Genomic DNA, 15,657 nt, shown 5'->3' on the forward strand with positions numbered 1-15,657 from the left:
CATGGTGAGACCTCGATTGTAGCCATTGAAAGAGATGTAGCTGGAGAGAAAAGGGGGAAAGAAATGAGGCAGAAAGAGAAAGATGATGAGTCAGACGGGATAGGAGCAAGAAATGGAAGGGGAGGGATATGGAAGTTAGGAGTAGAAAAAATGGGAAGAACAAGGCAAGCTACTTTTACAACACAGTTGGCTGTTGTTTTCATGTTTCTTTGTATCACCAACTTAAGGTTTGGCAGTCTGAAAGCCTAAGAACACATATTTTTTCAATATTTTCACATCTGTAAACTAAAATTGTAGGAGCTAGGGTTCTTGTATGAGCAGAATAACAAAAATAATTTTTTGAAAACTTCATGCACAATAACTCAGATGGGATGTCACACATTTTATTATTTAATATGAAGGTATAAAAGGAGTACATTTCAATACACCAGTAAATAAACTGAATAGAATTTGAGAAGAGTGTTCAAGTTTGATTGGAACAATATTCAAATACTGGCAATACCCATCAATATAATTTGTACTCTCTTGGTCCTTTATTGATTTCTTCTTTACCTGTGAATGTTTTTCTTCAATTATCATTTTTCCTATAAATCATGCCATCCATATTTAGTCCTTTCAGTTGAAATGGATCAATATATTTGTCAATATAAATATAAACACTTAAATATATAATATATTCTGTTACTAATGCATTCTGTCTTATGCCTCTTTTTATTTAGTAAGGTTGATTTGTTTAATTCAATTAGGTGTGTGCAGATATAATATAGATTAAATTTGGATAATTTATTTTTCCTTTCTAAAGCAGTTTAAATAAATAATGAACATGTAAATGACCTTTGCAGCAGATCAATCACAGGCTTCCTTTGTCAACCACATCCATCACCATACCAAATGTGTTCATGGTGGTATAGCTGGCCTTGGCTCAAAGGTATTAGTCTCTCTGCTGGGACTCTGTGTTGACAGCATCCTCCTGTTGCTTGTCCATTTGCTTTGCTTGGCAAATGTCCAGGTTCATGAGCAATGGTGTTAACATTTTTCTCACAGTGTGATCTGGGGACAAATTACCATGTACTCAGAATGGCAGAATGGACTTTTCAGTGTATCTACTTAAGCTTTATTACTATATGAATCAGAAAGTATACGTTTAGGGTATTGTATCTTGCATTCTTAGAAATGTTCATTTCACTATTTTCGCACACAACCACAATGTTGAGACTGAGAGCTACTGAACTGCAGTGCGTGAAAAAATGCTAGGTCATACAGATGCAGAAATAGCAGGTATATTTCTCCAGAAGTCCAGACTCTATAATTTCCCATAAAAAACCTCACATTTATTGACCATCAAGTCAAAGGACAATATAATGTTATGCGTTTGACAGCTATTCACTACAGCAAGGCATTGATAAGCTTGGATCTACAAACACAAAGATCATGCTAAAACAATATTTGCTTCAGAGCTCATTGATGTGAAGATTCTTGGCAACATCACACTACCAAATATAAGAATTAATAATTGGCTTTTACTTTCTAAAGCTGCAAAATAAAACTGCCATGTCTATCCAGTAACATATATTTTCAGGTCTTATTTTTTGAGAAAAGAAATTAAATCTCTTTGGTTTTTATTTTTTAAATTCCAATAATAAAGGCAAGTTTGCATCTGGAGAAATGTGTAGTCTTTCATAATTAGAAATGTTGATTGTCATTCTCGTTTATTTAATGTCTAACTACTTTTGACATATTGTGTTATACTAAATGAGAGTAGTGGATATTGAGAAATGGTTCTTTTGGAGATTACAAAATAAACTCGACTTTCTTCAGCATGAAAAAAATGCTTGAATTACCCTAGACATGAGGAGGTAATAATAAAATGATTTTACATAAAGGTGAAGCAGTAAATAAAGAAGAAAATTATGGAAAGAAAAATTGTGGAGAAAATTTGATGGAAAACGCAAGTCTAAAAAAAGTCATTGCCCCTTATTTTTACTGTATTAGGTTTCAATATTAAAAGGCTGAATGTTTTAAAAAATATGAAATCAGGAAAGACAGGCAGTATGTAAAAATTTTCATCTTCTCCTTCTAGGTGGTATTCTTGTCAGGACATCAGAATATAAATCAATAATTTACTGATTGTATTCATTCAAAACATCAAGCTTATTCAGTGAATTTGACTGCTTCAAGCCACATTAAACATAATCTTATCTCATCCCATTTAAGTTCTGAATTTGCATCATAAAACATAACAATGTTTAAATTCTTTGGCGAAGATATATATATATATATATATATATATATATATATATATGACATAGCTCAGCTACAATGGAGTATGCACTCACACAAAACTGCACATGCTCTTTAATGCTCTTTATTCAAAGTGATGGAAATGCTCACTAAGCAAGAGCTGAACTTGGATCAATCCTCATGTTTTAAAATACCACATTTCAAGTGTCTAGTAAAATACACAGCTGGTAGTCCCCAACAAAAACCACCAAAAGCAGAATCAGTTAGGGATAGTTCTGGTCATTTCTGAAGGTTTTTAGATCAGAGAGATGTATCCATAAAGCTGAAAGTTCCAATCCAAATGCTTGAATTACCCTAGATGCCTAGAACAAATGAAACTCAAGATGGATGATCAAAATGTGAATGCTTCACTCCTTCTTTAAAAGCGGAACAAGAATACCCTTGGCAGGGAAGAGAGAGGCAAAGATTAAAACAGAGACTGAAGGGAAATCCATTGAGAGCCTGCCCCACATGTGGCCCATGCATATACAGCCATCCAATTAGACAAGATGGATGAAGCAAAGAAGTGCAGGCCGACAGGATCCGGATGTTGATCTCTCCGAGAGACACAGCCAGAATACAGCATACACAGAGGCAAATGTCAGCAGCAAACCACTGAACTGAGAATAGGACCCCCGTTGAAGGAATCAGAGAAAGAACTGGAAGAGCTTGAAGGGGCTCGAGACCCCATATGTACAACAATTCCAACCAACCAGAGTTTCCAGGGACTAAGCCACTACCTAAAGACTATACATGGACTGACCCTGGACTCTGACCTCATAGATAGCAATGAATATCCTAGTAAGAGCACCAGTGGAAGGGGAAGCCCTGGGTCCTGCTAAGACTGAACCCCCAGTGAACTAGATTGTTGGGGGGAGGGCGGCAAGGGGGGGAGGATGGGGAGGGGAACACCCATAAGGAAGGGGAGGGGGGAGGGGGATGTTTGCCCGGAGACCGGGAAAGGGAATAACACTCGAAATGTATACAAGAAATACTCAAGTTAATTAAAAAAAAAAGGAAAAAAAAAAGAAAGCAGGAAAGGGGGGTTGGGGATTTAGCTCAGTGGTAGAGCGCTTGCCTAGGAAGCACAAGGCCCTGGGTTCGGTCCCCAGCTCCGAAAAAAAGAACCAAAAAAAAAAAAAAAAGAAAAGAAAAAAAAAAAGGAAGCAGGAAAGGGCACAACATTTGGAATGTAAAGTAATGAAATAATAAAAATTAATAATAATAATAAACAAAAGAAAGGCAGGCTGCAAAGCTTAATGTGATCAACTTGTTAATCATCAAACTTTCATGGGCTCATCATTAGTTCCTATCTACATGTTTCTGCCCTGTTTGGATTCCTGTACTAATTTTTGTTCATGATAGACTGTAATTCCGGAGTGGCCGAGTGTTTTATGAGAGCAATGAAACTATAGCTAAATATAAAGCTTTAGATCGTTGACTACTATGAAGAATCTGTATCATCAATATAAGCTCATTTTTATTATATGCAAATATCCACTGCTTGCCTTGAAAATCCATAGATCTTTGCATAGCCTCATATGTAGTTTTAAATTCTACAAGGAGACATATGAACTAAATAAATATCATTTGTTAATATGAACGAAGTTTAAAAATTTAATGCATAGTAAGGACACTTGTAAAAGTTGATGCATATCCCTTCCATTTCGAACTAATTATAAGAAGTTAGTAGGAAATGCTCACATGAAAAACTGAAATCTGGTTACTAGTTTGCTAGGCACTCTATTATATTTCTTTTTTATCTAAATAAAAGCACATTTTTGTGTTATTCCTTTTTGTCATTGACCTTTTCCATGCTTAATAGACTCTGTAAAGTTCCTGTGTAGAGTCTATGAGTAGACATAAACCTTTCCCATTTTTTGCCAAGCTCGTCCCTTTTTATTCTCTGAGGCAAAAATATCCTTTCCTAGCATGTGAACTTTCAGCTTTATGGATACATCTCTCTGATCTAAAAACCTTCAAAAATGACCAGAACTATCCCTAACTGATTCTGCTTTTGGTGGTTTTTGTTGGGGACTACCAGCTGTGTATTTTACTAGACACTTGAAATGTGGTATTTTAAAACATGAGGATTGATCCAAGTTCAGCTCTTGCTTAGTGAGCATTTCCATCACTTTGAATAAAGAGCATTAAAGAGCATGTGCAGTTTTGTGTGAGTGCATACTCCATTGTAGCTGAGCTATGTCATATATATATATATATATATATATATATATATATATATATATCTTCGCCAAAGAATTTAAACATTGTTATGTTTTATGATGCAAATTCAGAACTTAAATGGGATGAGATAAGATTATGTTTAATGTGGCTTGAAGCAGTCAAATTCACTGAATAAGCTTGATGTTTTGAATGAATACAATCAGTAAATTATTGATTTATATTCTGATGTCCTGACAAGAATACCACCTAGAAGGAGAAGATGAAAATTTTTACATACTGCCTGTCTTTCCTGATTTCATATTTTTTAAAACATTCAGCCTTTTAATATTGAAACCTAATACAGTAAAAATAAGGGGCAATGACTTTTTTTAGACTTGCGTTTTCCATCAAATTTTCTCCACAATTTTTCTTTCCATAATTTTCTTCTTTATTTACTGCTTCACCTTTATGTAAAATCATTTTATTATTACCTCCTCATGTCTACCATCACATCATATAATCTGTTTTTTCCAAATCTTTACTGGTATTTTACTTTAAAATTTAATTCCTTCTTCTATGAGTATTACATTTTATCTTTCCATTGGATATAATGTCCATAGCTGTCTCACTTTCAAAACTTTAATTTTATTAAAATATTCTATTGATAATTTCTTCCATCTACAAACAATTATATTCTGTATGTTATGAAGTATATTTATCTCTTATCTTATTTTACCCATTTCTGATTTTCCAGAGAAAAGTGAAATTTGAGACAATTAATTTCCCAAGGAGCCAGAGTAATAATAGTTAGAATCAAACAAAAAGTGTAAAAGAGCTGCTTTTAGTATTTTGTAGAAATGACCCCATATCATTGCTTTCAGGGAACAGGAGAATGAAGTGCGTAGCTCACAGAAAGAAAGGCATCTTTCACTTTTCATTGTTGCAGAAGTGACCCTCTTTCCTGTCTTTCTCTCATCATCTTTCTATAATAATTCTGCATTTCTCTAAGAGTGCTGCACATTGAGCTCTTTCGACTGGGAGTTTTTATATGAATGAATAGAAAATGGACACTGAATTCTCAGTGCCATTGTTTGTCAATTTCAGCAGTCATAAAAATTAATGACTCTAGGCAAGGCATTCCTTCTCTAATGATGTGACTTCCGAGGGAAAGAGTTTTTTATTTGATTTGCAACTATAGAGTATATAGAATTACAGAACTTAATTTTTCACTGTGAATGAAATAACAAATACTTAAGCAGTGACCTTAGTTTTGTGATTGTAAGGTATCTAGACCTGATATAGCTTACTTAGCGAGGGGAAGTTTGTAAAGTAGACGAGAAATTGAAATAATTGTTGCAGTGAAAGTTAGTTCAGCTCAGAAACTGGGGAAAGACTCAGAAAAGAAGAATTATCATCTGTCCACCTAGGAGATGTGCTACTTTCTGCTTTCTTTCTGTGATAACACCCACGAACATCTCGATGGCTCAAAGAATAAAGTTTCCAGGTTCAGTTAGCCCTCTGTAGACATATGGAGTGCTGGGACTGTTTCTTGACTTGGAGAAATATATTTAAAGATATAGAGAGAGACAAGGCAAAGATCAGAAAAGTTACAGTACTCAGTAAAACCTAACACCAGAGAATTAAGGCACAGCTGGCTGCAGAGCCTTTGATGAAGACCCCAAAGTGATTTAGAATGGTGTTCCCCAGTGCTTTCTATCCAAAGAATGATTTGGATCCTTGCCCCAGGTATCACACAGGTTAGTGAACTCTATTGCCAATTTTTTTAAAAAAATATCCCACTGCCTTCTATCTGGGATCTTATTTAGGATAGACCAACCTCTAAGGCATCTATGAGCAGGAAGTCTGTGTACTACTATAGAGCAGAAATCAGTGGTTAGGAATGCCATTTTTCAAGGAACCATATTAGCTTTGTCTGAAAAAGGCAGACAGAAAGGAAGGGTGAATCCCTAAGCTTTGCCTGGGAAAACAAACATCAGTCCTTTCAAAGCAGGGATTTTTTTTTTTTACTGAAACAGAAGCATGAATCAGTGGGGAAGCTGTAAGGCAAATGCGGAAGCAAAGAAATCCACAGGCAGGAAGCCCATCTGAACCAAGAAATTGACACCACATGCCCAGTTATGACTCAGATCTGGTCAGGACTGGAGACAAATGCCCACGGCTTCTGAATCTGTGCTGCCATTGTATGCTGAATGTGTGCGAACAGACAACTTGTCTGTTCCTCTAGGGGCAGGAAAAAACATGCCAAGGAATGCAGCCAAATGCAAATATCTCTATCATGTCCTCACTTAATTTAGGGCTAGCTGAATTCAGGAACAAAATGAAATATTTTATAGCTCACTAAATCCCAACATTTTCATTAGAAAGCAATTGTAAAAAAGACATGTCCATTTTCTCTTGCTTGCTTTTGGGTTTTTTCCACAATCAGAGGAAAGCAGAGATGCAAAGAAAAGTAAAATTTTTAAATTAACATTTTAAAAAGTAGCTTACATCAAATTCATCAGACATTTCAAAACAGGAAAACAAGACAGAACAAAGAAGCATGGGTGATGGAGGATAAGCATTTGTTTTGGATTATTCTAAACATGGTTATATTTTCCTCAACTGTCATTTTCAGCCCTAAGGCATCACCACAGGCAATGAAAATGGCATGTTGTATATAAAGAATCTCTGTAGTTCTTGCAAAGCTAGCCTAATAACCCGAGATATGCTTCAGTTTTAACTGTGACTGTGTCAAACTTTACCAAATACAAAAGCCAAGTCTGCTTGGATAATCATTGCTTCTAAAGGTTTCTTATTCTGATAAGAATGCCAGGTCTTCTTGGGAAAAATCCCTCCTACCTGTCCACATAGGGAGGAGGGATTATCACTGGGGAGGACTAAAATAAGGATGATAAGCCCAGAACCATTTCCCCATTTGGAAGAGTCCATCCAGTCAGATCCAGAGGACAGAGAAAGGGGAAGACGGGAAGCTGGATAGTATCAAAGCTGAGGTTCTGGCTATAGTAAATAATTCCTGCTTGTTAACACTGGGCCATCAGACACTAGTATTAAGTATCAGTGCAACCAGACATGTTCTAGTTCTCACCATTTAAAATTTATTTTAATAATAAATGCTAATTTTTGCATTATCTTTGTTTTTTTGATCATCCTGTATTCACCATTGTCTGTGTGCTGACTCCCAGATAATAACATTACAATGGTTTATTTCAGAAATTGAGGCAGTCCCTACAACCTGACTTGCAGCCGCTTATATGCCTCAGCCCAGGCATGAAGGGAACAGTACACCTGGAAAAGTTCCCTCACGTAAGATTAAGTCCTGTCTGTGCCCCCTTGGCTGGGCATGGTAATTTATTCATAGTAGGAATAGGATCAGACTGAAAACATTATTTGAAATATTGAGGTAGTTTTATCTTCTTGCTTTGCCCTTAACTATATAATTTGTCTTCTTTCTTAGTTTCGCATACAAGTATGTTCATCGTTTTTGCTTGTTTGCTTCCATTCTGTGCTTTGAGATGATCTAATTATTTTTGCTACACTAGAAAATATATTTCAGGAACCTTAAGACTATAAAAACATCCCCAGACTTAGAAGATTTTATTAGGATGAAGGTATCTATCTACATTGTAGCAGAATAGAGAAATGTTTATTACATCAAACCGTATCCAAAGCACTGAGACTTAAAGCATTCCCTCCAAGAAGACATTGAGACTGATGGAAAACATCTACTCTGTCAGAAGAGAAAGGAAACTATTCAAGGAGAGAGGCTTAATGAGCACAAGCTGTCATGCTGTAATTATATAAGCACATGTATTCACCAAACCATTTGGTGTGCAGGATCTTATGTGATTTATGGGATATTTTAAAAATATAGTACCCTTACATTTTAGCTTAGCATTCAACACAAACTATAGAAAGATAATTAATTAAAATTTAATCTGTAGTTGCCAATTGATATTTATGTAAATGATCACTTTAGGCAAGCAAGTTCCTGACATGTGGAATACCCTTATATAATAATTTTATACTATAAAAGGATAGAATTTCCTAAAACAATATACTGATAACAATGTAAAATTACTTTGAGTTTTCATAAAATAAACTTAATAAAAATATTTTATAGATGAAAATGCAATAAATTACTAATATTTTAATACAAGCAGTATGAAAGATGGTAGAGAGAATGTGCTTACATTTGGTGTCTTGTGGTGATCATTATTAGCTTTCCCCAGTCATCATTTAAGGGCACTTAATAAAATTTGCAATTCATGATAAATGGTGATATCAGTGTCTATGTGAGATGCCACAAGATAAGACCTCTACAATCTTCCTGGAAAAAGCACAAACAGAGTGGGTAATGCTGAATTCTCTTGTTGTCAGTGTCTGCAGGTACTTTAATAGATAATTGTAGTTAAATAGAGGATGATCTAGTAAAAGACGGAGCAGAAATTGAGGGACCAACTAATAAATGACATTCCCAACTTAAGCCACATTCGATATGAGACAGCCAATGCCTGAAACTATTAATGGCATTTTGCTATGCTTATAGACAGGAACTGTCATCTCCTGAGAGGCTTCATCCATCTGCAGGTAGAAAAAGATGTAGACCTAAAGCTAAACATCAGCAGAACTAGAGGAGTATTGTGGAAGAGTGGTGGATGAATTTGAGTAAGCTGGAGGGATCAAAAACACAAAAAGACCTACAGAGTTAACTAATGTGGGCCCATGGGGCTCAAAGAGATTGAACCACCAACAAAAGATCACAAAGGAACTGGAACTTGGCCCCTTACACATTTGTAGTGAATATATAGTTTGGCCTTCATGTAGTCCCCTGGTTTTGGAACAGGGACTGTCTTTGACATTTTGTCTCCAAATAAATCCTCTTCCCCTAACCGGACTGCATCATAGATCTTCAGAGGAAAAGGATGTGCTTAGTCCTGCTAGGACTAGATGTCCCAGGACAGGATGGAACCCAAGGGTAACTTCTTCACTGTAGAGAATGGGAGGGTTTAATACGGAGAGATGTTTGTAAGGGTGGGACTAGGATAAATGGAGTGATAAGGGCTGCAGTTGATGAGGATGGAAATTGAATAAATAAATTAATGATAGAAAAAATTTGAATTTGAGATTATTATTGATTATCATAGAATTGTTGGGGATCATCTGCTGGGCATGAGAACACATTTTAGGAAGACAGGAATGGTGAAACAAAATGTCTCAAAACAAATAAAAAAAGGAAACATATCACATATAGTTATTATTTTCTTAAATAAAAGATTGGAGAATTTAAAAGACATAAGGAGTTGTATGATAAGAGAACTAAAAAGGGGAAGAAAATGGAACTGATTTAATGATAATATAACTTAAAAATTTGTTATAATGACAGAAAATTACAAAAGTAAAAGTTGTAAGTGGCACTTTAGAAGAGGTAACTATGATCTTTGGCTATGAAATAAGACACATAGTGGGTCAAATTGACATATATGTGACTGAGGATAACTAGCCTCCTGTGAATTTCTCCTGTCTGTTCACTAGGCCATGGTTGGCTAGCCTAGCAAGCACTGTACATGATATATTTCCAAGCAGTACTAAAGCTTTCCAAGAACCACATAAATTGATAATGCTGGGAAGAGGAATGTTTCTTCAGATGTACCATGGATATTGGCTAACAGGTGGGTGACTGATGGAGAATGTGTTCATGAATTAAGCACTGATAGTTAAAAGGAATGAACAAATTGAATAAAAGAGTAAGGAATAAAAGTATTCTTTGTTTTTGTTATTATCAGTTAAGATACCAACAAGATAATTTGCTATCAAGGACAATTCTTGGTTTATGGTTGGATTATTTAAGTTACATCTATTTTTCATTACTGGTGATGTCACTCTGTAAATACCTTCAATGCCTAGCACATTATTCATCCCTATCTTCTGATGTAGTGATTTTGAGAAGGCTAGGCTGACTCCATGACCGGCTTCAAATGGGCAGTTTAAGAGACTATGCCTAAGAACTGGGCAAGTCCAGGCAAGCACAGACAAGTCAGTTTTTTAGGAAAAATAAACAACAAAACAACAACAAAACAAAACAAAACAGGCTTCAGGCAGCTAGCCAGAAACCGCCTTGCCCTCAGAATCTGCCTGACCAGACGATCTGAGCAGAGGACAGTGGGTTAGCCAACAGTTTCCAGACATCCTCAGCTACTCTCTCAGCAACACTTTCCAGACTTCAGTTCCCAGCCTCCATTCCCTAGTAACAGAATCTCCTTGGAGATGGAGCAAGATATAGGTCACCTACCCAGGAATCCCCTATTGGGTTTTAAATCAGGGCTTCCAAAATTAAACCAAATCAAAAACACAAACAGAAACCGATAGCCCTGCTGCTGTTGCCTATGACAGTTTTAAATAGATCCCTCATGGAATTAGACAATTTGATGGCCAGTGGTATCTTAACCAAAAATGTATTCTGACTAACTGGTAGATTTTTCACCTCTTGGAAGTCATCGTCCTAATCAATAAGCACAGCACTCTGATCTATAAATGGTAGAAGCTTATACAGAAAAATGTCGGAAAGACCTGATATGGAATTAGCTGTTCTCTTCCTAAGTGGAACTTTGTACCTGAAATAAAAGCTTAAGTTCAATTAATTTATTGTTTCATTTGTACATACATGTTGCAGTTAAAAGAAATCAGAATGGTTCCTGGGCATACCTTGGCGGTAGCTCTCTAGCCAGTTCTAAATCCATTGGGTCATTGGAATTAGAACTAATTTATCTCAGCAGTTCCATGCTGCCCACAAGTACTGTCTGACCTGGGAGGTGGGCAAACTGTTCCAGCACAGCACCCTGCCAAGCTGCCCTGTCCTCACTCACAGCCCCCTTGGTGGGTTGTTACCATGCCGGCATATACACCTAATTCCAAGGTGGGCCCAGTGTGTCCTACCACCATATCCTCTCTTGAACTCAATTAACTTGCCACATGAAAGAACACACCACACAATAACCTCTGATCCACTTGATACGATATAATTTGCTCATCTAGACAGCACAGAATCCTATACACACCTATCCCTTAAAAATAGTCAAAACAACCCGTATCTATGCATGGAGAAGAATATTAACATCTGCCTCCATGTTTTCCCAACTCCTCCTTTTCCCTCAGGCCCCTCTCTTGCTTCTAAAACTTTGCTCCTGCCCATCCTTACTTCTCATCCAATGATAGGCCTTGTTCTATCCTATACATGCCTTCACCCGCATAATGACATCAACCTAAACATATATACATACACATATACATAAATATACACAGAAATATAATTTCTTTGTTTATAGCACTGATTACATTCACATTTTATGATATAGGATACCATGAAAATCACTATTTATTTTAGATGAATGTCATAGCTGGATCACATCATTGAGTGCCATGTTATCATCACTGTGTACAGCTCGGTTCATTAGCCTGTGCTTGGATGAGGATTTTCTACATCTTTGGGTACCATGCACACCATGCTCTTGATGTCTTTACTCAGCATTTTCTTTCTTTTATCATTTTCCAGGGTTATTTTTAAGTGCAGATTTACTGTCCTCCAAGCACACTGGTCAGCACTTCATACACTGAATACACTCATCTCCACTGCAGAAAAAAAAAATCATTCAGCAGCATTTCTTGCTTCCTTTGGGACCAAGTGCAATGAAAAACAGGCAGCATGAACAACTGGAGCTGTTAGAAAATAAAAACATTTCAACTGAGTTTTCTTAGCCTTGCTTCACATTATGACACTGAGCATTTTCCTTGCAAACACAGTCAAATTCCAATTTCATTTGCATGATTTGAAATGAACAAAGTAAATTTGTATCTAATACAAGGCTTCAGGAGGTTTAGGGAAGAGATGTTTCACAAATCTAACCTTGTTTGCCACTTTTCAAGTATCTTCAAAAGGTGCATTGTATTTGACATGCAAAAAAATCCACTACTGAAAATTTAGGGTGGGGGAATTGACATTAATATTGGAGTTTCTTAAGAAAAAGATGTTACCACAGATTTAAGCTCATGGACTAAGGCACCTAGATAGACACACACACACACACACACACACACACACACACACACACACAAACACACACACAAACACACACACACACAAAGAAGTGCAAAAAAGGACATTACACACCCAAGGCATGGGTTAGGCTATAATATACTCAAGAGAATAGACTAAAGTGTGTTAAAAGTACCTCAATGCATAATTTTTCTTACTTCTAAATAAATTGCTTAGAATTATTCTCTTAACTATAATATTCATGTTTCCTCCTCATGGGAAATTTTTTTCCTGTGTGAATCATTTCCTGGAATAATTCTATTAAACAGTTATACTTTCCAAATTAACAAACCTGTGTCAATGTTGGTTAATCTTTCTGAAAACCCTACATTTTGACAAAATAAAATATTTTCCTTGATCTTACACACAGAAACGGTAGGCATGGATACCTCTAAATCACATGTAGACCAGACACATAGGATGGTATTTTGCTATAAATAAAATAGTAATGTAAACAAGTCAAGTGTTTTTCCCATTTTCTTTTGAAAAGAAATTAGAATATCAGGGACTGAGTTTATATAAAATACAGAAACTTGAAGTGGAAATTTCTAGTTTCCATGGAAACTCTGTAGTGTCACATGATGTTTTTTTCTGGAAGTTGTCCTGTGAATATTTGGCTGAAGCAGACATGTGAGAAGGCATGTGGTATTTTGCTGGAGTGGATGCTTGAAAAAGTGCATGATGTTTAGAAAGAGTATATAAATGGGACCCCACAAACAGGGAGAGGACACTCACACATTGCTACACCATCCAAAGCTAGGCTGGTCTTTGCTGATCTTCACTAGCAGTTCAGTGCTTTGCAGTTCTTCTCTGGCCATGCAACACATCACTGGTTTCACTTTTTTCCTGGACTTCTTAGAGAGAAGCACACCAACGAACTTCTCCTAGGATTCTTGTCGTTTTGCTGGAGCTTTGCTGATTTTGCAGAACCCTGCCCCGAAGGGACTGACTGTTGTTTGGGGTTTGTTATTAGACTGGATTGGTATCCAGACAACACAGTGTAATCACCCTAAAGAATTCTTCTAAGCAGCTCCACAACACTGTTTTTATATTAACCTTATTTTGTCCCTACCTCTGGTTGGTGGGCTAGAAGGGACGTAGAAGCACTTACAAATGCTAAAGAAAGTAGGTTTTGAAAAATCTAAGCTTAGGGAAATTCAGGCTATTATACAATAATAAAAATCACAGTGAACATGGATGAGCAAGTGCCTCTATATTAAAATGTAGAGTCCTTTTGTAGATGCATAATAGTGGTAGAGCTGAGTTTTGTAGCTCTATTTTCAGCTATCTGAGCAACCTCAATAAATGGGTATTCTGCTTTCCCTCATGCTCTTCAGCATCTGCAGTCATCTGTTTTCATATATTGTGTCCATGCTGAATGGGATACTGGGAAGTATCAAAGTGGTTTCAATTTGTATTCCCTAATAATTAAGAGTGATGAATATTTTTGATGTCTTTTAAACCACTTGGGTTTCATCTTTTGAGAACTGTTTATTATTAGACTTCATTTTTAATTAGATTTTTTGTTTTCTAGCTATTCTGTTTTTTAGTTATTTCCATAGTCTAGATATTAAGCAATGGCTAAATTTGTATTTAGTAAATGTTATAACCTAAACCTTCCTATGGTCTGTATCTTAGCTGAAATGATAATATCTTTTGCTGCATTGAAGGTTTTTTTAGCTTCACCAAGAACCAGAATTTGGGATAAGATGCCAACTTACCCACAAAATGTTCAAACCAAAATTTGATTTAAAAAATGCAGGGACAAAGACTGAACAGAGATAAAGAAATGGCCAACCAATAGCCAGCTCAATTTGAGACCCATTCCCTGTGCAAGCACCAATCCCTGACAGTATTAATGATATTCTGTTATGCTGGCAAACAGGACCATAACAATCCTCTGAGAGGCTCTACCTAGCAGCTGACTGAAAAGGATGCAGACCCATAGCCAACCCATGAAGAGAGGGTTGAATTGTTATAGAAGAGTTGGAGGAAGGATTGAAGGCCCTGAAGAGAATAGGAACCCTATAGGAAGACGAACAGAGTCCAAAAATTCCCTGGACCTCCAGGAGCTCTCCGATACGAAACCACGAACCAAAGACCATACACCAGCTAGACTTAAACTGTGGCACATGTGTAGCGGACATGCAGCTCCACACAGCTACTGAACAACTGGTGAAGAGACTATAACTAAAGCTGTAGCCTGACTTTAGTTTATATTTCCAGCAGGGCTGTCTCGTCTGGCCTCAGTGGGATAGAATGCAGTTGAACATAATCCTGCAGAGACCTGATGCACAAAGGTAAAAGGGGTACCCGCTCAGAGGAGAAGAGGGAGTAACTCTGTGAGAGGGAGACCAGGAGAGGGTCAGCATTTCAGAGAGAGAAAGAAAGGGAGAACGAAAGAAAGAAACAAAGAAAGAAATAAAGAAAGAAACAAAGGAAGAAAGAGAGAGAAATTGCTATGCATCCAGAAATAATAATAATAATAATAATAATAATAATAATAATAATAATAATAATAATACAAAAGTTGGAAACAGCATAGTTGCCCATCAACTGAGGAACAGATAATGAAAATATTGTACAAATACACAAAAAAACTTTTTTTATTTTTTAGAAAAATGAAACTTGCATGTAAAACAATGGAGGTGGAAACATCATCCTGAGTGAAGTAACTTAGACCTAGGAAAATAAGCATTGCATGTTTTCTCTTCTTTAAAATATTAGCTATTAAGTTTCATATAGGTTTGTATCACTCATTATGTTTACAGAGGTTTGGTAGTAAGTTACCCGTGGATAAAAACGAACCTTCCATAGAAGTTGAAATATGTATCATGCTATGAAATATATAAAGAAAAGTAGGATTAAAAGGTTAAATGGGCAGCATGGGAAACTAGGAGAGAACATGGAATATTGTGATGAATAAATAATAGTAAATTACCAAATTAGAAAACACACAAAGTTTCCAATATAAAAGTTTATGAAGTTACCCAGTTATGTGGAGACAATACCTTTCTAGCCCTACAGAAGCTCAAATAAGACAAAATTCTAGGACACTGAAAGAATTATGACTGTGCACAAACATGAACTTGGCTGTAATT

This window comes from Rattus norvegicus, chromosome 9, assembly GCF_021556685.1.
Source record: "Rattus norvegicus strain SHRSP/BbbUtx chromosome 9, alternate assembly SHRSP_T2T, whole genome shotgun sequence".
NCBI classification, from domain to species: Eukaryota; Metazoa; Chordata; class Mammalia; order Rodentia; family Muridae; genus Rattus; species Rattus norvegicus.